The sequence below is a fragment of the Anabrus simplex genome, chromosome 12 (assembly GCF_040414725.1).
Source record: "Anabrus simplex isolate iqAnaSimp1 chromosome 12, ASM4041472v1, whole genome shotgun sequence".
Lineage (NCBI taxonomy): Eukaryota > Metazoa > Arthropoda > Insecta > Orthoptera > Tettigoniidae > Anabrus > Anabrus simplex.
Window position 1 is genome coordinate 44,964,864 of NC_090276.1, and position 20,585 is coordinate 44,985,448.

Below are 20,585 nucleotides of genomic sequence, written 5' to 3' on the forward strand. Positions count from 1 at the left end.
TGTAAATCAATGGTGACTGATCCATCATTGATGGAAGTTTCAGGATAAGTTTGATATCTCTGGTAGTGCAGTTTTCGAAACTGGAGAGGTATGGTGAAGGTACTGATTCTGCTGTAGTAAAAGTGAAAGAGGTATCTTTATAATCACGTAATACTTCTTCCTGTTTCTGCATCCATATAATGCACATCGCTTACCAAAATGTAACCATTGCTAGAATAACATGAGTTTTATTTCAAGAAATAAATTACGACAAACATTTTACTTTGTAAGAAGTAACCATTATAAGTAAAGAAATAAAAACATATTCATTGCATTTAATTTTATGTACTTAATTATTTACAAACTCTGGACACGAGAGTCGGTGGACAAGTTCAAGGAAACCAAGTGATACGCCTACGGAATTCGCCACATTCATTTCCTTAAAACAAGACTCTATTCAGTGTTTGCCGTGTGTATTATTTTCCTGTTCGCATGTCGCCTTATTGACAATTGTGCTGACATTTCCTTAGAATTCATAGAAGATGTTTTAACTTCTAATACATAAAGCACACATAGGGACGAAATTCTCAACTGACATTGAAGAAAGTTCTGTTTGAGAAAACATTTATCACAGACCTACACCTCAATTCACACCTTTTTCACCGAGCTCGATAGCTGCAGTCGCTTAAGTGCGGCCAGTATCCAGTATTCGGGAGATAGTGGGTTCGAACCCCACTGTCGGCAGTCCTGATCCCTCTGTGGGTGGGGGCGGTAGAATAACACCCACGGTATCCCCTGCCTGTCGTAAGAGGCAACTTAAAGGAACCCCAGGGGCTCTGAACTTTGGAGCGTGGGTTGGCGACCACGGGGCCCTTAGCTGAGTCCTGGCATTGCTTCCACTTACTTGTGCCAGGCTCCTCACTTTAATCTATCCTATCCGACCTCTCTTGGTCAACTCTTGTTCTTTTCCGACCCCGACGCTATTAGGTTTGCGAGGGCTAGGGAGTCTTTCATTTTCACGCCCTTCGTGGCCCTTATCTTACTTTGGTCGATATCCTCGTTTTTCGAAGTGTCGGATCCCTTCCATTTTTTCCCTCTAATTAGTGTTATATAGAGGATGGTTGCCTAGTTGTACTTCCTCTTAAAACAATAATCACCACCTTTCACACCAGTCAAATGCTGGGGCTGTACCTTAATTACGTTCACGGCCGCTTCCTTCCCAGTCCTAGCCCTTTTCTGTCCCATTGTCGCCATAAGACCTACCTGTGTCGGTGCGACGTATAAAAAAAAATAAAAACACTTTTTGCCCAAAAGAACTTGCAGATTTTTACTTACAATATCGTAGAGGCCTTCACCATGCCAAGAGTGCAGTTATGTCCCTGTCTTGACATAAATATGTCTTATGGCTTGGGCCAACCTGAAAATTTGCTTCACAAAATTAGCAACACAAAGTGCGTGACGAGATGTTTCCTAGCAACTGTCCATGCAGTGACGTAAAGTGCTGATGGATGGCCGTGATAGAGACACGTATAGAAGGCTCTTTTATCAAAGAGGCGTCATCCAATCATACCCTGGAGAGCTGATTATTCCATTCATGGTGGATACCTCCTACTTTTTCCCGCTGATTTCCCTCTGATTAGTGTTATATAGAGGATGGTTGCCTAGTTGTACTTTCTCTTAAAACAATAATCACCACCACCACTACAACCATCATTTACCGTGAGTCAGGTTTCCTCTATGGGTAGGGGCGATAAAATAACACCCACGGTATCCCCTGCCTGTCGTAAGAGGCGACTAAAAGGGGCCCCAGGGCTCGGAACTTTGGAGCGTGGGGTGGCGACCACGGGGCCCTCAGCTGAGTCCTGGCATTGCTTCCACTTACTTGTGCCAGGCTCCTCACTTTCATCTATCCTATCCGACCTCCCTTGGTCAACTCTTGTTCTTTTCCGACCCCGACGCTATTAGGTTTGCGAGGGCTAGGGAGTCTTTCATTTTCACGCCCTTCGTGGCCCTTGTCTTACTTTGGCCGATATCTTCATTTTTCGAAGTGTTGGACCCCTTCCAATTTGTTGTACTTCCTCTTAAAACAATAATCACCACCACCACCACCTCACGCCCTTCGTGGCCCTTGTCTGTCTTTGACCGATATCTTCATTTTTCGAAGTGTCGGATCCCTTCCCTTTTTTCCTCTGATTAGTGTTATATAGAGGATGGTTGCCTAGTTGTACTTCCTCTTAAAACAATAATCACCACCACCACCACCACCACCACCACCACCACCACCACCACCACCACCAATCACCTGACGACCACGGGGCCCTTAGCTGAGTCCTGGCATTGCTTCTACTTACTTGCGCCAGGCTCCTCACTTTCACCTATCTTATCCGACCTCCCTTGGTCGACTCTTGTTCTTTTCCGACCCCGACGCTATTAGGTTTGCGAGGGCTAGGGAGTCTTTCATTTTCATGGCCTTCGTGGCCCTTGTCTTCCTTTGGCCGATACCTTCATTTTTCGAAGTGTCGGACCCCTTCCATTTTTCCCTCTGATTAGTGTTATATAGAGGATGGTTGCCTAGTTGTACTTCCTCTTAAAACAATAATCACCACCACTCTATGCCCGGCCACCCCAGGAATTAACCTGGTACTCATTTTTAGTGTAGGCTTAATGAACCTCAGTGCCAAATGCAACTCCGGAAGTGGAAATCTCGTTTCTTAAATTTTACGGCTTTCTGCCGGGGATTCGAGCCCACGTCCTTCCGGGCGAACTGAGCACGCCTTTACCGCCTCGGCCATTCAGCCCCTGTTTAGTTGTAAACGTGCATCAAGTGTGAACCCGACGTGATCAATTCAGTTTATTGGTCGACATCAAGAAAAGAAGATTGGTTGATGGCATAACTAAAAATCGTATCTCAGGTGAAGTGATGACTGTATCAAAGTAAGGCTCCTTGAGCCCCAGGGGCTCTGAACTTTGGAGCGTGGGTTGGCGACCACGGGGCCCTCAGCTGAGTCCTGGCATTGCTTCCACTTACTTGTGCCAGGCTCCTCACTTTCATCTATCCTATCCGACCTCCCTTGGTCAACTCTTGTTCTTTTCCGACCCCGACGCTATTAGGTTTGCGAGGGCTAGGGAGTCTTTCATTTTCACGCCCTTCGTGGCCCTTGTCTTTCTTTGACCGATATCTTCATTTTTCGAAGTGTCGGACCCCTTCCATTTTTCCCTATGATTAGTTTTATATAGAGGATGGTTGCCTAGTTGTACTTCCTCTTAAAACAATAATCACCACCACTAAGGCTCCTTGAGTACTGTCTGTGGAAGCACTACATTTTCATAGTTGTTTCAGCAGTATCATGGCATTACGAAACCAACCTTTGTGCCCAGCAAAGTGACCCACAATATTAAGCACTACGTTGCACAAAAGGACCGCCAGTTTTCTCAAGACCGAGGCAGTTGGATCCACAACGTCATTCGACCATCAAAATCAGAATGGGCAAGCTCACTCCATATGGTTAGCGAAAAGAATGGTTCCCTAAGACCACCCCCTGTGGGTGGGGGTGGTAGAATAACACCCACGGTATCCCCTGCCTGTCGTAAGAGGCGACTAAAAGGAGCCTCAGGTGCTCTGAACTTTGGAGCGTGGGTTGGCGACCACGGGACCCTTAGCTGAGTCCTGGCATTGTTTCCACTTACTTGTGCCAGGCTCCTCACTTTAATCTATCCTGTCCGACCTCCCTTGGTCAACTTGTTCTTTTCCGACCCCGACGCTATTAGGTTTGCGAGGGCTAGGGAGTCTTTCGTTTTCACGCCCTTCGTGGCCCTTGTCTTCCTTTGGCCGATATCTTCATTTTTCGAAGTGTCGGACCCCTTCCATTTTTTCACGCTGATTAGTGTTATATATAGAGGATGGTTGCCTAGTTGTATTTCCTCATAAAACAATAATCACGACCTCCCTAAGACCATGTGGGGATTACAGAGGTTTGAATGACGGAACTGTTCCAGACAGATACCCTATTCGTAGGATAGATGACTTTCAATAGATCCTGAGAGGTGTGAAGAAGATAAACCAAAAACTGCCATAATTACACCATTCGGATTGTTCGAATTACTCAATGCCCCATCAGCTTTTCAACGCTTTATTAATGAAGTGCTGCAAGGTTTAGAATTTGTGTTTCCGTTTCTTGACGATATTCTTGTTGCATCAAAGTCAGAGGACGAACATTATGAACATCTGAATCTTGTGCTGGACAGACTAGCTAAATTTGGTTTGAGAATGAATGTTACAAAGTCTATGACTGACGTTCAGGAACTGCCCCAGGGGCTCTGAACTTTGGCCCCAGGGGCTCTGAACTATGGAGCGTGGGTTGGCGACCACGGGGCCCTCAGCTGAGTCCTGGCATTGCTTCCACTTACTTGTGCCAGGCTCCTCACTTTCATCTATCCTATCCGACCTCCCTTGGTCAACTCTTGTTCTTTTCCGACCCCGACGCTATTAGGATTGCGAGGGCTAGGGAGTCTTTCATTTTCACGCCCTTCGTGGCCCTTGTCTCCCTTTGACCGATATCTTCATTTTTCGAAGTGTCGGACCCCTTCCATTCCTTCTCTCTGATTAGTGTTAAATAGAGGATGGTTGCCTAGTTGTACTTCCTCTTAAAACAATAATCACCACCACCACCACGCTCTGAACTTTGGAGCGTGGGTTGGCGACCACGGGGCTCTTAGCTGAGTCCTGGCATTGCTTCCACTTACTTGTGCCAGGCTCCTCACTTTCATCTATCCTATCCGACCTCCCTTGGTCAACTCTTGTTCTTTTCCGACCCCGACGCTATTAGGTTTGCGAGGGCTAGGGAGTCTTTCATTTTTCACGCCCTTCGTGGCCCTTGTCTTTTTTGACTGATATCTTCATTTTTCGAAGTGTCGGATCCCTTCTATTTTTCCCTCTGATTAGTGTTATATAGAGGATGGTTGCCCAGTTGTACTTCCTCTTAAAACAATAATCACCACCACCACCACCACCACCACCTGTTCAGGAACTTAAATTTTTGGGTTACCCCATAACACCTGAAGGCTCTAAGCCAGTTCCAGAGAGAGTTATGTCTATAAGAGATTTTAAGCTACCAGAAACAGTTCGTGAACTTCGCACTTTTCTAGGTGTTATAAATTTCTACCGCCAGTACATAAAAAATGCAGCATAGACGCAAGCAATCCTCCATAATAACCTGAGAGGTGCCAAGAGAAATTTTCGAACGAAGAACAACTGGACAGAAGAAGCTAAAATCCAGTTAGAAGAATGCAAGAAAATTCTAGCAGACGCAGACTTGCTTACTTTTACTAGTGCCAATTCTCACCTTGGACTGTTCACAGATGCATCAGTTCAAGCACTCGGCGCAGTACTCCAACAAAATGAAGGAACGGGAGGGAAACCCATCGCCTTTTATTCTAAGAAACTTGGTCCAGCAGAGAGATCCTACTGCACGTATGCCAAAGAGCTACTATCGATATACTTGGCTGTGAAGAAGTTCAGGCATCTAATGGAAGCAAGAACTTTCTCCATTTTCACGGATCATAAGACACTGATGTATGCATTCAAACTGAAAAATGAAAAGGCTTCTCCTCGACAGTTTCGCCATCTGCAGTAAATATCGCAGTACACTACAGACATTCGACATGTTGGTGGACAAGATAACATAATTACTGATACGCTGTCACGAACGAGTTAAATTACAGCAGTTGATTATGGAGAAATAGCAAGAGCTCAACAGAATGATAAAGAACTAAATAGCATGAATCAGTCAAACCATTCATTGGATTTCAAGCAATGCCAACTCTCCTCAGGAAACACAATTCTGTGTGACACTTCAACGTGCAATATCCGACCCTAAATACCTAAGTCATTCCGCTATCAAGTGTTCGAGCTCATCAAGATGTTATGAGTACTACTAAACAAGTGACATCAACATTTGTGTGGCCAAATATAAAAATGATGTCCGGAAATGGGCACAGTCTTGTATAGCTTGTCAGAAGAATAAGATAACGCGGCACACAAAATCAGCAGTAGGTCAACTGAAAGAACCCGATGAGACATTCAGTATGGTTCATGTAGACATAATAGGACCATTTTCACCATCGGAAGAATGTTGTTGACTTGTATCGACAGATTCAGTGGCTGGATGGAAGTTATTCCATTGACAAACAGTACTGTCCAAACAGTCGCAAGATTATTAATGCATAGTGGATAGCTCGATTTAGTGTACCTGCTTGCATCATTACAGACCAGGGCAAGCAGTTTGAGTCTGAATTGTTCAGAAGTTTAGCTGGAATATGTGAAACTAATGTACAACATACCTCTCCATATCACCCACAAACCAACGGCAAAATAGAGCGGTTGCATAGAACTCTAAAAGCAGCAATCAGAGCCCATAATACCATAAGGTGGACAAAGTCACTTCCCACAGTCCTCCTTGGTTTAAGAGCAGCACTGAGAGAAGATTCTCAGTTTTCAGTAGCAGAAATGGTCTACGGAACCACAATTCGCTTGCCTGTAGAATTCTTCGAGAAGACGACTTCAAATGTCGATCCAGCAACCTTTGTTGCGGATTTGCGGCGACATATGGACCAACCGAGAAGCAGCAACAATAACAAAAATGTTTCATTCATAAAGCTGTCTTCAGTAGTTCCCTTGTGTTCATAAGGATTGAAGAAATCACTCGAATCTCCTTACGATGGATCATTTCCTGTTGTTAAAACGACAAGATAAGTATTTCAATATCAGCATTAAGGGCAGAGAAGTTAATATCTCCATCAATAGGTTAAAGCCAGCATTTATTTTGGCTTCAAGAACTGACTCTTATCCTCAGCCTCCCCCCCTCTAGGGACACCATGACCTTGAAGTCGGTGTGGGGGCTTGTGTGCTTGTTGATCCCGAGGGCTGTGCCAGCTCAGGGTTACCCATGCTGGATAGGCCTCGGTGTAGGGCCAGACTAACAAGGTGTCCCCCGAGTTGCTTGAGAGGTGTCTGTGCTCTTTATTCTTCATCACTATTTCTACCCTTCTATTCTCACCATCTTTAATTTCATTCCTCTTCCTGTCTGGCCACCCTCTCTGCCTCGGGTAGATTAGGTTAGACATTACAGAAAAGAAATGAAAAATAAAATTAAAAAAATAATTAAAAAAAATTAAATGAAAAAATAATTAGGTTAGTACGGAGGTTTTATCCTCCCCCAATCACAAGTTTCGGGTCGTGGCGAGGTGATGCATGGCTACTGGGAGAGTAGTTCCAAGCGACCCCCTGCAGATACCGGGCGCCCTCTGGAGTATATAGCCTTGCCTCCGGTAAATCTCCTTGGCTCTGCCGAAGGTCGACCTCATATTTCCGTGAGTACTCGTGAGACAAAAGACGGAACCTCTTTCTCTTCCTTCTTTTACAAAGGGTGGCACCCTTCAAAAAACAGCGTCAAATATATTTCTAAGAAACGTAAGCGGTATACTCCAGTTCCTGTAGACTACATGAGTGACGAACGTCTTCCTCGATTCCTGGTTGCTTCCAGGGTCGATGGTAAAAGTTTCCTTGACGAATGTCCTTTTATGATAAGCAATTCCATCGAAGAAATTGTTGCTGGTGAAGTCGACGAGATGCGCAATCTCCGAGATGGATCCGTACTTATCAAGAAATCTACGGCTGAACAGTCCAGACGGCTACTTAAAGCCAAGTTATTCGGTAAGGTAGAGGTGAAAATCGAGAAGCACCAAACCCTTAACTCTTGCAAGGGAGTTATATTCCACAGGGATTTGGTTAAGTCTTCCGATGATACGATGATCCGGTACCTAGCACGTCGGGGTGTAACCGACGTGAAGAGGTTGAAGAGGCGTGTGGGTGATAAGCTACTCGATACGGGTGCTTTCATCCTTACCTTCGACGCTGAGACCATACCTGAACGAATAAAGGTAGCAATGTATCGCCTGACTGTTCGTCCGTACATTCCGGCACCAATGAGGTGTTATAACTGTCAAAAGTTTGGCCACACCTCATTGCGATGTACAGGTTCGACGACCTGCAAAATGTGTGGGAAGTGCGAGCATGCTAGGGTTGAATGCACACCACCACCTGTGTGCGTCAACTGCCCGGGTACGCATGCTCCAATCTCCAAGGAGTGCCCCACATTCAAGCGGGAGAAGAAGATCCAGGAGATAAAAACGCTGGATAAGCTATCTTATCCAGACGCCCGGAGGAAGTTCAAATCCATGGCTGCTCCGGAGTTCTCCATCTCATTCGAGGAAAAGGTCACAAACGTACGGATCACTCCACAGAGTTTTGTACAGAACACCGGTACTGAAAATGCATTGAAAAGTCAAAGCCAGCAACAAAATTCAGTAAGTAAAGAAACTGGAGTTTCACCATGTGAAGCACCGAAAAGAGCGTTACTGTCGACGTTGCCTGGGAAGGGCCCTTCCCAGGAACGTTCGGCTGGGAAGTCCTCCCCCAACAGGGCGGGGGGAAAGACTTCCCCAAATAGGGCTGAAAAGTCCAGCCCTCCTTCCAATGCCCAGATCATAAAGGAGGAGAAGGTGAAGCCATAGAGCTCCCTTAAAAAATTGGAGAAGAAGCCTTCTCCAACTCAGTCGGGGTCCACAGGATCACCGAAGAAATCCGGCAAGCCATCTGCCGGCTCTCCTCCCAAAAAGAGAGAAACGGTGGGCAAGAGCGAGAGGCCCCGACGCCCTCTTGTTCGATCACTTTCTGGAGAACCTAGTTCTCCCAGAAAGAAGGCCCACTGTTCCAGACCAATGAGATCACCGTCTGTGGAGGGTCCAGTCACTGCGCCTCCTTCTTCTGAGGAGACAATGGAGACTGAACCACTCATTGTCGTGGATGTGACGACAATACCGACAACAACGGCCGAAAATGGCAGGTAGTTGACAAAAAGACGGGCAAGCAATTGTCCTAATTTCGCAACACTACTACCAATCCACGCAATGGCACTATTGGAGTGGAACTGCAGTAGTTACCACTGTCGCCTAGCTGAGTTACGTCAACTGATATCCGTCTATGCGGCCTCCATAGTCTGTCTACAGGAATCTCGTTTGAGACCTGGACACGACACGACTATGAGAGGATATCGCCTTTATTCCAAAGACAGAGTAACTGTGGATGGCGCGGCAACTGGGGGCGTTTGTACCCTAGTTCGCTCCGACATCTTCAGCGAAGAAGTACCGCTCCGTACTCAGCTAGATGCAGTTGCAGTTCGCACTCCGTTGCCAGTAATGACAACGGTTTGCAACGTGTACTTTCCACCGGATTATAACCTTGATATGCATGCACTACAAGATTTGATCGCTCAGTTGCCTCCTCCTTTCCTCATGCTGGGGGATGTGAACGCCCGTAACACACTATGGGGTTCTCCGTCTTCCTGTTCTAGGGGGAGGAAGCTCGAGCGAATGATCAACCTATTTGATCTTTGTGTGCTCAATACAGGGGAACCGACACATTTCAGTAGCGCGCATGGCACATTCTCACACCTGGATGTCACTTTGTGTAGCCGTGCGCTAGTTCCCCTGCTACGGTGGCAAGTTCACGACGACCTCTGTGATAGTGACCACTTCCCGATAATTCTGTCTCTCTTGATCAAAGACAGTCCGAAGTACCCAAGCGCTGGTTACTTCGGCGGGCAAATTGGCCAGAATTTACAAAACGCGCAGTGATGGCTGATGATATGCTGGAGTCTGTTGACGACCACGTCTCTTCCATTACTACTGGAATTTGGCTGCTGCAGAGGAAACAATTCCTTCCTCGTCCGGTATTCGTCGCCGGAAGCAGGTCCCATGGTGGACGGACGAAATTGCAGCAGCCATACGTGATCGCCGACGGGCTTTTAAACATTATCGTCGGAATCCCACGATGGCCAATCATATCGCATTTAAGCGTCTGCGCGCGAAGGCCCGTTTTTTGATTCGAGAAAGTAAGAAAGCTACGTGGGAAAAGTATGTGTCATCCATCACGGCACATACTCCGTCATCACAAGTGTGGACAAAACTCCGCCGTATTGTCGGAATACAGAATGTGCCCTCAGTACCCGGAATCTCCATTAATGGAGATATAGTTACGATTCCTTCAGTCATTGCAGACCACATCGCCTCACATTTCGCAGATACGTCCAGCTCTAGGAGATACGACCCTGCATTTCTTCCAATTAAGCGCGAAGCAGAGGCCCACCGTCTCTCTTTTGCCTCTAGTGCTTCGCATCCCTACAACGTGGCCTTCACGGAGTGGGAGTTGCGAAGTGCACTTACGCTATGCAGAGATACGGCTCCTGGACCGGACAAAATCCATAATCAAATGCTTAAGCATTTGAGTGACAGATGTCTCAAGGATATCCTCACCCTATTCAACAGAATATGGAGTGAGGGAGTGTTTCCATCTAAATGGCGTGAGGGAATTGTAATACCAATTCCCAAGCCAGGTAAAGATCCAAAACTTCTGGATAGTTATAGGCCAATATGCCTTACAAATGGCCTCTGTAAGCTATTTGAAAGGATGCTTAACCGGCGTGTTGTGTGGGCCATGGAAAGGGAGGGCCTCTTGTCTAACTACCAGTGTGGTTTCCGCTCTCATCGGTCTGCCACTGATCATCTGGTCAGACTGGAGAGCGCCATTCAGGAGGCCTTTGTCCGGAAGGAACACCTAGTCGCCGTGTTTTTTGACCTGGAAAAAGCTTACGATACTACCTGGCGATATGGGATTCTCTCCACTCTACACCAGTGGGGATTTCGGGGAAATTTGCCAACGTTTATTGAGAACTTCATGTCCCTCCGTCACTTTCGAGTCCGAGTAGGTAATGCATTTTCTCAATATTACGTTCAGGAAAATGGAGTACATCAGGGATCGGTACTGAGTGTCACGCTGTTCGCAATCTCCATCAACGGCATAGTTGCCGCTGCTGGGCCCGCAGTCGTTCCATCGCTGTATGTAGACGACTTAGCTCTACATTACAGCTCCGGCAGGGTGGCGTTTGCTGAGAGACAGCTAGAGCAAGCTATTAACCGAGTCGACAGATGGGCCCTGCAACATGGTTTTCGATTTTCAGCAGCGAAAACCTCAGTTGTACACTTCTGTCGACGTCGACCTGTGCATCCCGAACCAGAGCTCCGCTTGCGAAACAGTGTCTTACCAGTGGTTGACACCTGCAAATTCCTGGGTCTCCTTTTTGATAAGAGACTTACGTGGCAGCCCCACATCCGTCAGTTAAAGGTTGCCTGCATGAAGAGACTTAAAGTGCTTAAGTTTCTCAGCGGCACTTCGTGGGGGGCTGACCGTGCGGTACTGCTGCGATTTTACACGGCGACGGTCCTCTCCCGAATTGACTATGGAAGTGCGGCTTATGGCTCAGCATCAAAATCTACGCTGAGCCTTTTAGACAGTATTCACCATAGTGGAGTAAGGCTGGCAACGGGTGCTTTCCGTACTAGCCCCATTCCCAGCCTGCTCGCTGAAGCGGGAGTTCCACCTTTCCGGATAAGGAGGCAGCAGTCACTCCTAACGTACGCTGCCAAAATTCGTGAAATGCCGCTACATCCAAGCTATCAATGCATCTATCGCACCCAATACCACCAGCGGTGCCAAGACCGGCCGAATGCCACACGGCCGGTTGGGCTTCGGATTGATAGCTTGTGTCATGATTTGAATATTGATATCGGTGGTTGTCTTGAACAAACTCTTAGCGAGGTACCTCCGTGGTTGGTTCCGCGACCGTATATATGTCTAGATCTACTCCGTGGACCCAAGGTGAACACGGATTCTTCCGTTCATCGGAGGTATTTCCAGGACTTTGTTCACCAATATCCGGCCGCGAGACTTATCTTCACGGATGGTTCTAAAATCGGAGATAATGTTGGTTGCTCTTTTGTCATTGATGATATATGAGTACGAAGGTCTCGCTCCCTAAAGTATGTAGCGTGTATACTGCAGAGCTTTACGCCATCTTAGAGGCTCTGCAGTTTGCACTGCGTGACAAAAGAAGCCACTTTCTGTTGTGTACCGATTCGTTAAGCTCTCTGCAGTCTATTGAAACCTGTTTCTCGCAACACCCACTGGTGCAGCAGATACATGACCTTCTAGCCAGGTTAAGCGATGCTAGCACCAGAATTACTTTCGCGTGGCTTCCAAGCCACGTTGGGATTGCGGGAAACGAACTTGCGGATGAAGCAGCAAAGGAAGCTGCACTTTTACCTCCAAGACCCGTCAATGTACCTGCTAAGGATATTTGTTCTCAGCTACGTCGAACCATCTTGGCGTTCTGGGAATCGGAGTGGCTAGATATCCGAACTCCCAACAAGCTGAGAACAATTAAGAAGACAACTACCGTGTGGCGGTCCTCTTTCCGACCTTCACGGAGAGAGGCCATAGTACTGTGCAGGCTGAGGATAGGTCATTTACGATCCACGCACTCTTATCTCCTAAAGAGGGAAGACCCCCAGTGTGTTCTTGTGGTGCCGAATTCACCGTGGCCCACATCCTCACAGAGTGCGCCGATCTCTCTGGCCTAAGACGGAGCCTCGGCCTGCAGGAAACACTCGAACGCATACTAGCCGATGACGCGACTACTGCTGATCTCGTCATCCGCTTTATGTGCGACAGTGGACTTATCAAGGGTATGTAAATTACAAGTGTACTGTTACTCAGGGAACGTACGTTCCCTTTTGATACGTTAGTAATCCTTTTGGCCTAATTCTATAATTGTTTTTTGTTTTATTTTGTACTGCGTTTCCAAATTCCTTTGTTGAATAAATAATTTTGTTTTATATTTTAAATTTCTTTTCCACTTATTTGTTCAGAGAGGATGATTACCTCGTTGTACTTCCTCTTAAAACAAAAATCACCACCACCACCTTACGCTTTCCCTGTCGTGTAGTGGGAATGTGTGATATCATCGGGTTATTTGACCTTGTATATTTCACGGTGTTTGGCTAAGTTATTAAGTCATGAAACTGAGAAAAACATTCAGACTTTCCGCTTCATTTCTGTTTTATTAAAAATAATATGAGATTATATCATCGTAACTTCTATCCAGGCGTGTTTCAGAAGATAATTTAATTTTTTTTTTAATTTTAGGAAAGGCTGTTACATGCCAACAAACACAATCACTCAGAAGGCTTTCATCGTAAAGCTGGGCATACTCGACTGCACTCAATTGATTTTATTTTCCGTGGTTTCCAATGTTCACCCCCTGTGGGAGGGAGCGGTAGAATAACACCCACGCTATCCCCTGCCTATCGTAAGAGGCGACTAAAAGAGGCCCCAGGGGCTTTGAACTTTAGAGTGTGGGTTGGCAACCACGGGGCCCTTAGCTGAGGCCTAGCATTGCTTCCACTTACTTGTGCCAGGCTCCTCACTTTCATCTATCCTCTCCGACCTCCCTTGGTCAACTCTTGTTCTTTTCCGACCCCGAAGCTATTAGGTTTGCGAGGGCTAGGGAGTCTTTCATTTTCACGCCCTTCGTGGCCCTTGTCTTTCTTTGACCGACATCTTCATTTTTCGAAGTGTCGGATCCCTTCCGTCTTTCTCTCTGATTAGTGTTACATAGAGGATGGTTGCCTAGTTGTACTTCCTCTTAAAACAATAATCACCACCACCACCGCAACCTTTCCCATCTTCACACCAGGCAAATCCTGCAGCTGCACCTTAATTAAGGCCACGTCGATTCCTTCCCACTCCTAGCCCTTTCCTGTCCTATCGTCGTACCCCTGTGGGTGGAGACGGCGGGATAACACCCACTGTATCCCCTGCCTGTCTTAAGAGACGACTTAACGAGGTCCCAGGGGCTCTTAACTTGGGAGCATGGGTTGGTCTTGTTCTTTTCAGACCCCGACTGTATTACGTATGGAGGCCTAGGGAAGCTCTCATTTTTATGCCCTTCGTGGCCCTTGTCTTCCTGTGGCTGATACCTTCATTTTTCGAAGTGTCGGACCCATTCCATTTCTTTTCTCTCTGATTAGTATCCCCCTGTGGGGGGGGGCGGTAGAATAACACCCACGGCATCCTCTGCCTGTCGTAAGAGGCGACTAAAAGGGGCCCCAGGGGCTCTGAACTTTGGAGCGTGGGTTGGCGACCACGGGGCTTTTAGCTGAGTCCTGGCATTGCTTCCACTTACTTGTGTCAGGCTCCTCACTTTCATCTATCCTATCCGACCTCCCTTGGTCAACTCTTGTTCTTTCCGATCCCGACGCTATTAGGTTTGCGAGGGCTAGGGAGTCTTTCATGTTCACGCCCTTCGTGGCCCTTGTCTTTCTTTGACCGATATCTTCATTTTTCTAAGGGTCGGATCCCTTCCCTTTTTCCCTCTGATTAGTGTTATATAGAGGATGGTTGCCTAGTTGTACTTCGTCTTAAAACAATAATCACCACCACCTCCACTTCATATTTTTGAAGTTGTTTACTAAATTGCTTATAATAATCCCTAGAATTGTTTTTTTTTATCTATTTCTTTTTGTTGAATAATGCTTTTTTTGATGTCTTTTTTCTGATGGTTTTTTGGACTAGTTTTCTTTGCTTGGTAAATTCTTCATACGATGGTATCTGTTTTCTGACTTTGATTATTTAATCATGGTTGATGTCTATCTTCAAATGCTTTATCGCATACATCATTCCATCATTGATGCTTTTTCCTTGGACTTTGCAAAGCTACTTTCTCAGCTATGTTTGGGAGGATCTCTTCTAATTTATCTGTTTTATCAATGTCTCGAGTTAGTTCTTTATACTGTTCATTGTTTATTAGTTTATGGGGAACACAAACTTTTCTCAATTTACATTTTGATTTTGGTTTCTTTACTGGTGTGAATTTAATTTTGTTTTTCACCATGTAATGGTCAGACCCTATGTCTATTCCTCTAAGTACTTCATACATACATGATCTAATTGCCATTCTCCTTTTCTCCAATCTGGGTGTTTCCATGTCTTACGTTTATTAGGTTTTCTCTTAAAATATGTTGACTTTGATATCATATTATGGTTTATACAAAAGTTTATCAATCTTATTCCATTTTTATTGGTCTGTGTTTGAGCAGGCCATTTTCCTATTATGTCTCTGTATCTCTTTTCTTTACGTAATTGTGCCTTGAAGTCGTCTATTAAAATTATGGTATGATTTTTATTTATATTTGTTACTGTTTGATCCAGGAGGTCCTATAATTCACCCACCTCTTCTCTGGTTTTTATCTTATTGTTTATATCATTTGTAGTAGCGTGGGCATTAATTATTGTGTAGATTTTATTCGATGCCTTTATTGTTAGCGTCGCGAGTCTTGGGGATTGTGCCTGAAAATGTATTATCGAATCAATTATTTTCAAGTTGACTATGAATCCTGTGCCAAATTGTGGACAGTTCCTCATTACTCTTTCTCCAGGGATCCCCCTGTGGGTGGGGGCGGTAGAATAACACCCACGGTATCCCCTGCCTGTCGTAAGAGGCGACTAAAAGGGGCCTCAAGGGCTCTGAATGTTTGGAGCGTGGGTTGGCGACCACGGGGCCCTCAGCTGAGTCCTGGCATTGCTTCCACTTACTTGTGCCAGGCTCCTCACTTTCACCTATCCTATCCGACCTCTCTTGGTCAACTCTTGTTCTTTTCCGACCCGACGCTATTAGGTTTGCGAGGGCTAGGGTGTCTTTCATTTTCATACCCTTCGTGGCCCTTGTCTTCCTTTGGCCGATATCTTCATTTTTCGAAGTGTCGGATCCCTTCTATTTTTCTTCTGATTAGTGTTATATAGAGGATGGTTGCCAAGTTGTACTTCCTCTTAAAACAATAATCACCACCACCACCTTTCTCCAGGGATGCCTTCGTACACTCTATAACCTTGGGATTCCATGGGTTCCTGGTCTAAATTCCTCATATCTTGTAGTCCTGCTATAAGGATCCCTTGTTTGTCTATTTCATTAGTTGGGATTTTTAATTTTCCCACCTGTGCCAGAGAGTTGATATTATATGTTGCTAAATAGTTTATCTGTTTCAATTTTAGTCTTTAGTTTAGTAGTTGGTTTGTCTTGGGTATGTCCAGATGCTCCAGCTCATCTGACTCATCTTTCCAGCGACTGCCCACCGTATCCGAATGCAGTCTTCCGTGGCTAGTACCAAGCGGTGGAAATATACCGAAAGGATTACTGTCCATTCTTGACTGTCAAAGGCATATCCCCCTGTGGGTGGGGGCGGTAGAATAACACCCACGGTATCCCCTGCCTGTCGTAAGAGGCGACTAAAAAGGGCCCCAATGGCTCTGAACTTTGGAGCGTGGGTTGGCGACCACGGGGCCCTCAGCTGAGTCCTGGCATTACTTCCACTTACTTGAGCCAGGCTCCTCACTTTCATCTATCCTGTCTGACCTCTCTTGGTCAACTCTTGTTCTTTTCCGACCCCGACGCTATTAGGTTTGCGAGGGCTAGGGAGTCTTTCATTTTCACTCCCTTCGTGGCCCTTGTCCTTCTTTGGCCGATATCTTCATTTTTCAAAGTGTCGGACCCCTTCCATTTTTCCCTCTGATTAGTGTTATATAGAGGATGGTTGCCTAGTTTTAGTTCCTCTTAAAACAATAATCACCACCACCACCACTGTCAAATCCCCCTTGGGTGGGGGCGGTAGAATAACACCCACGGTATCCCCTGCCTGTCGTAAGAGGCGACTAAAAGGGGCCTCATGGGCTCTGAGCTTTGGAGCGTGGGTTGGCGATCACGGGGCCCTTAGCTGAGTCCTGGCATTGCTTCCACTTACTTGTGCCAGGCTCCTCACTTTCATCTGTCCTATCCGACCTTCCTTGGGCAACTCTTGTTCTTTTCCGACCCCGACGCTATTAGGTTTGAGAGGGCTAGGGAGTTTTTCATTTTCACGCCCTTCGTGGCCCTTGTCTTCCTTTGGCCGATATCTTCATTTTTCGAAGTGTCGGATCCCTTCCATTTTTCCCTCTGATTAGTGTTATATAGAGGATGGTTGCCTAGTTGTACTTCCTCTTTAAACAATAATCACCACCACTCTTAATCTTAACAAATATTTTGTCTTTCTGGCTATACTTTATCATGTGTATTTTGTTTGAAAAAATGTTTCTGTATGTAAACATCTGGAGATGTAGCAGAAAACTGGAATGCATCCGATGATGCGCGGTGACCTTTCAGGCTACCAGGTACGTCATCATTGGCGTCACAGTGTATAAAACCTGCTTGTTCATGTTCCAGGGAGAGAGTCAAGGTCCATGTCGGCTCTTGGCACGCGTAGCCTGGAGCTAGCGACCTCGGAGGGACGCCTCTATCTGCAGTGAGTCTAGCCGAGCCGGATCCAGCTAGTCTTCTCTTCCACCGCAGTTCCTCGGGATAATGCTTTGTTGTTCCTTGCTTGGAACACCTTCCTCTGATGGCACCACCTAGCAAATGTGTGAATTGCTAATTATTATTGCTTGCCAATGGCTGTAAACAAACTCTTCTGAAAGATTTAGCTGAATGAATACAGTTTAAACAAGGTCATGGCCAACTGCAATTGTCGAGGCCACTTGGAATACGCATAGACTTGTGTGTAATAGCTTCAGTGGACATTGGAATGTTTCGCAAATAGTATTACACATATAGCAGCCTTCTGAACGTGTTCCTCAAGTTTATTCAAATGTGATTCATAAGGCAAATAATTCTGTCTTAAGACACCAATGAAAAAACGAATGTAATCTTTCTGATAATGCTTCACAGTTTCAGTTTGAAAAATTATTAATATCACTACCTCCTAGTATTCATAATAACATGGTTCACCACTTGAAAAATAAAAATCCACAGCCTGTTTCCAGTCATTTGACAGGGTCAGGAATGGAATACTTTTAATTTTTTACGATCTGCTTTACTTCGCACAAGTACAGATAAGTGTTATAGCGACGATGGGACCGGAAAGTACTAGGAGTGGGAAGGAAGCGACCGTGGCTTTACTTATGGTACAATCCCAGCATTTTTCTGTTGTAAAAATGTTAAACCACAGAAAACCATCTTCAGGGCTGCCGACAAAATGAAATGGCGTATGGCTTTTAGCGCCCGGAGTGTCCGAGGACATGATCGGCTCATCAGGTGCAGCTCTTTCGATTTGACACCCGTAGGCGACCTGCGCGTCGTAATGAAGATGTCACATACACCCAGCCCCGTGCTAGCAGAACTAACTAATGATAGTTAAAGTTCCCGACCCTGCCGTGAATCGAACCCGGGACCCCTGTGACCAAAGGCAAGCACGGTAACCATTTAGCCATGGAGCCAAACGGGGCCGCCGACAGTGGAGTTCAAACCCGCTATCTCACGGTTTCAAGTTCACAGTTGCGCGCCTCTAACCGCGCGGCCAACTCGCACGGTAGGAATGGAATAAATGAAGTCGCCATCTAGTGGCGAGGATAGAAATTGTGCCAGCTGCCGAAGCCTGTCGCACTCCTCTAGGGCAATGAGTAATGACTGACAGATGAAATGATATCGGAGAGTGCTGCTGGAAAGAAAGATGACAGGAAGAAAACCGGAGTACCCGGAGAAAAACCCGTTCCACCTCCGCTTCGTTCACCACAAATCTCACATGGAGTGAACGAGATTTGACCCTCGGAATCCAGCGGTAAGAAGCGCCGCACTGCCGCCTCAGCCGCAGAGGAATGCTTCAACACTTATTACATCTAAATATTTATATTTTAAACCAATTCTCTTAACTTCTATACCGATCGTATCAGATTGTGGAGTGTCTCAGCAGACCATTTTACATAAAGTCATAAAATAGAATGTCCTCAACGATCCTACTATGGAGATATTGAAGACTTCACGAAGACCACCCAAGCATCAATTCAGTGAAATGACCTAAATTATGAACTGTAACATTAGCTTGGGGTAGCTGTACGATACATTAAGTGTATCGTAAGTCACTGGGCATCTCTAGCCACAAAGCCGATTGTAAATATTGCTTCGCAGTCGCTTCTACAATCCTAATTTTTGTCACTCCTTCTCGGAAAGATTGCATCCGTCTTTCACTGTGAATTTAATTGTGCAACTATCAGACCCAAATTAAAACTTTGTAAATGAAAGTGAAATTTTGTGTGATACAATTTGACATGGAAAGACTCATTTTCAACGATACACTCGTATTTGTGATAATAATTTAGTATTCTAGTAACTTAGTATATAGTAGTAGATATTTATTTTTATTTATTGTAAACTAAATGGTAAGATGAAACATTAGTATTAAATTATATAAAAAATGTTCATAAAAGTCTACTTTTCTTTAAAATGTACCATTCCCTCTAATTGTGTGGTGATTAGATATTGATGTTCTTCAATATACTTTATTAGACTGTATACGTTGTAGATGTATTATTATTTGAGTACGGTATCTGTATATTCTGCTTATCTGAAACATGCGAACATTTAAATACTCTACATAATATAAGAAAGTAAGTATAATTATCACTGAGGACATGCCGTAAAACCGAATTGACTAGATCCGAGATTCGGTTTTCTACTTCGTACTTCATTTAGAATCTTAAGCATTTAAGCATTTCACGGCGTTTTCTTCACGTTAATACTCAATAGTGGAGGAAAAGAATATATGAAAGTTGTAGAAATCCTCCAATCATAGAATTTTGAGAACGTAAATCAAATTAATGTTTATAATTGTATAGAATAAGCCTTCGAATGTATTAGTTTTAATCCAAAATAATTACTAACAGAGCATTTTTCTTGCTATGCATTGTATACTGGATCACCTCTGTCAATACCATTTGAATATTCAACTAATTCTACGTTTAACACCTGGAAAAATGTACGATGAACAATCCCAGGTTTAGTTTCCTTATTTCTATGCACATGTTCATGCTGGTATTTTGTCATAACCGCTGAATATTATGGCATAAAAATTGAGGAAGTAAGAGTTATTGTTGGTTTGAGACGACGAATTGCGATTTAGGGAAACGTATTTCTATAGTTTTGTTTAATCTCATAACCCTTCAGTTAATGCACAAAGTATGTAGAACAAATATTTTAAACATTTCTATTACTGAATTTTTCTTATATGCACGAGTCTTCTTTATGTAAACAAGGAGACGAGCTGAAGAATTTCTCACAATCGAAGTTCACCTACTAGAAACACAATACTCTTGTCAGCCTACGGAGTTTTTTGAACAGATTGTGAAGTATTTTCACCGTTTGTGAAATCAAAAAGAAAATTCGGGTAAAAGGTCTCTCATTTCTGTATTTCTAGGCTCTGATACGGGTTGATATTGATTTCTCATATAAATTTTGGAATAATCTGTCTCTTTAAAGAAGAAAATTAGTATCTACTAGGATCTTGAAACTCCTTCTCCATTAATCATACAAAATTTGTTAAAAATTCACATAGGCTAAATAATAATTTCCGAGATTGTTGCTGTGAATGGTGTTTTTACATACATTTTAGACTATGTACACTTTATGAGTAGTCTTATGTTGTTGATAAACTTAACCATAATAGGTATTATGTTTGATCCTGTATTGACTTGACTGAATTTTTTACAGAACTATTTAAAATAGTTTTTAGTTGAGTCCACCTTGTCAATACACCTTATAATGATAGAAAACTATTTATTTTACCATACATGT

General features: G+C 44.6%; 1 long non-coding RNA gene across 2 annotated transcripts in view; it reads left to right on the forward strand.

Moving 5' to 3' along the window:
• LOC136884390 (uncharacterized) overlaps positions 1 to 20,585 on the forward strand; it is a 130,013-nt gene that overhangs the window by 42,288 nt on the left and 67,140 nt on the right. The window contains exon 3 of one of the 2 annotated variants that reach the window (XR_010861355.2): positions 17,187 to 19,212. The exons of the other annotated variant lie outside the window; for it this stretch is intronic. This is a non-coding gene — a long non-coding RNA (uncharacterized lncRNA). Of the gene's footprint in view, positions 1 to 17,186; positions 19,213 to 20,585 lie in introns of those variants that run through there. 2 annotated transcript variants of the gene reach the window in all.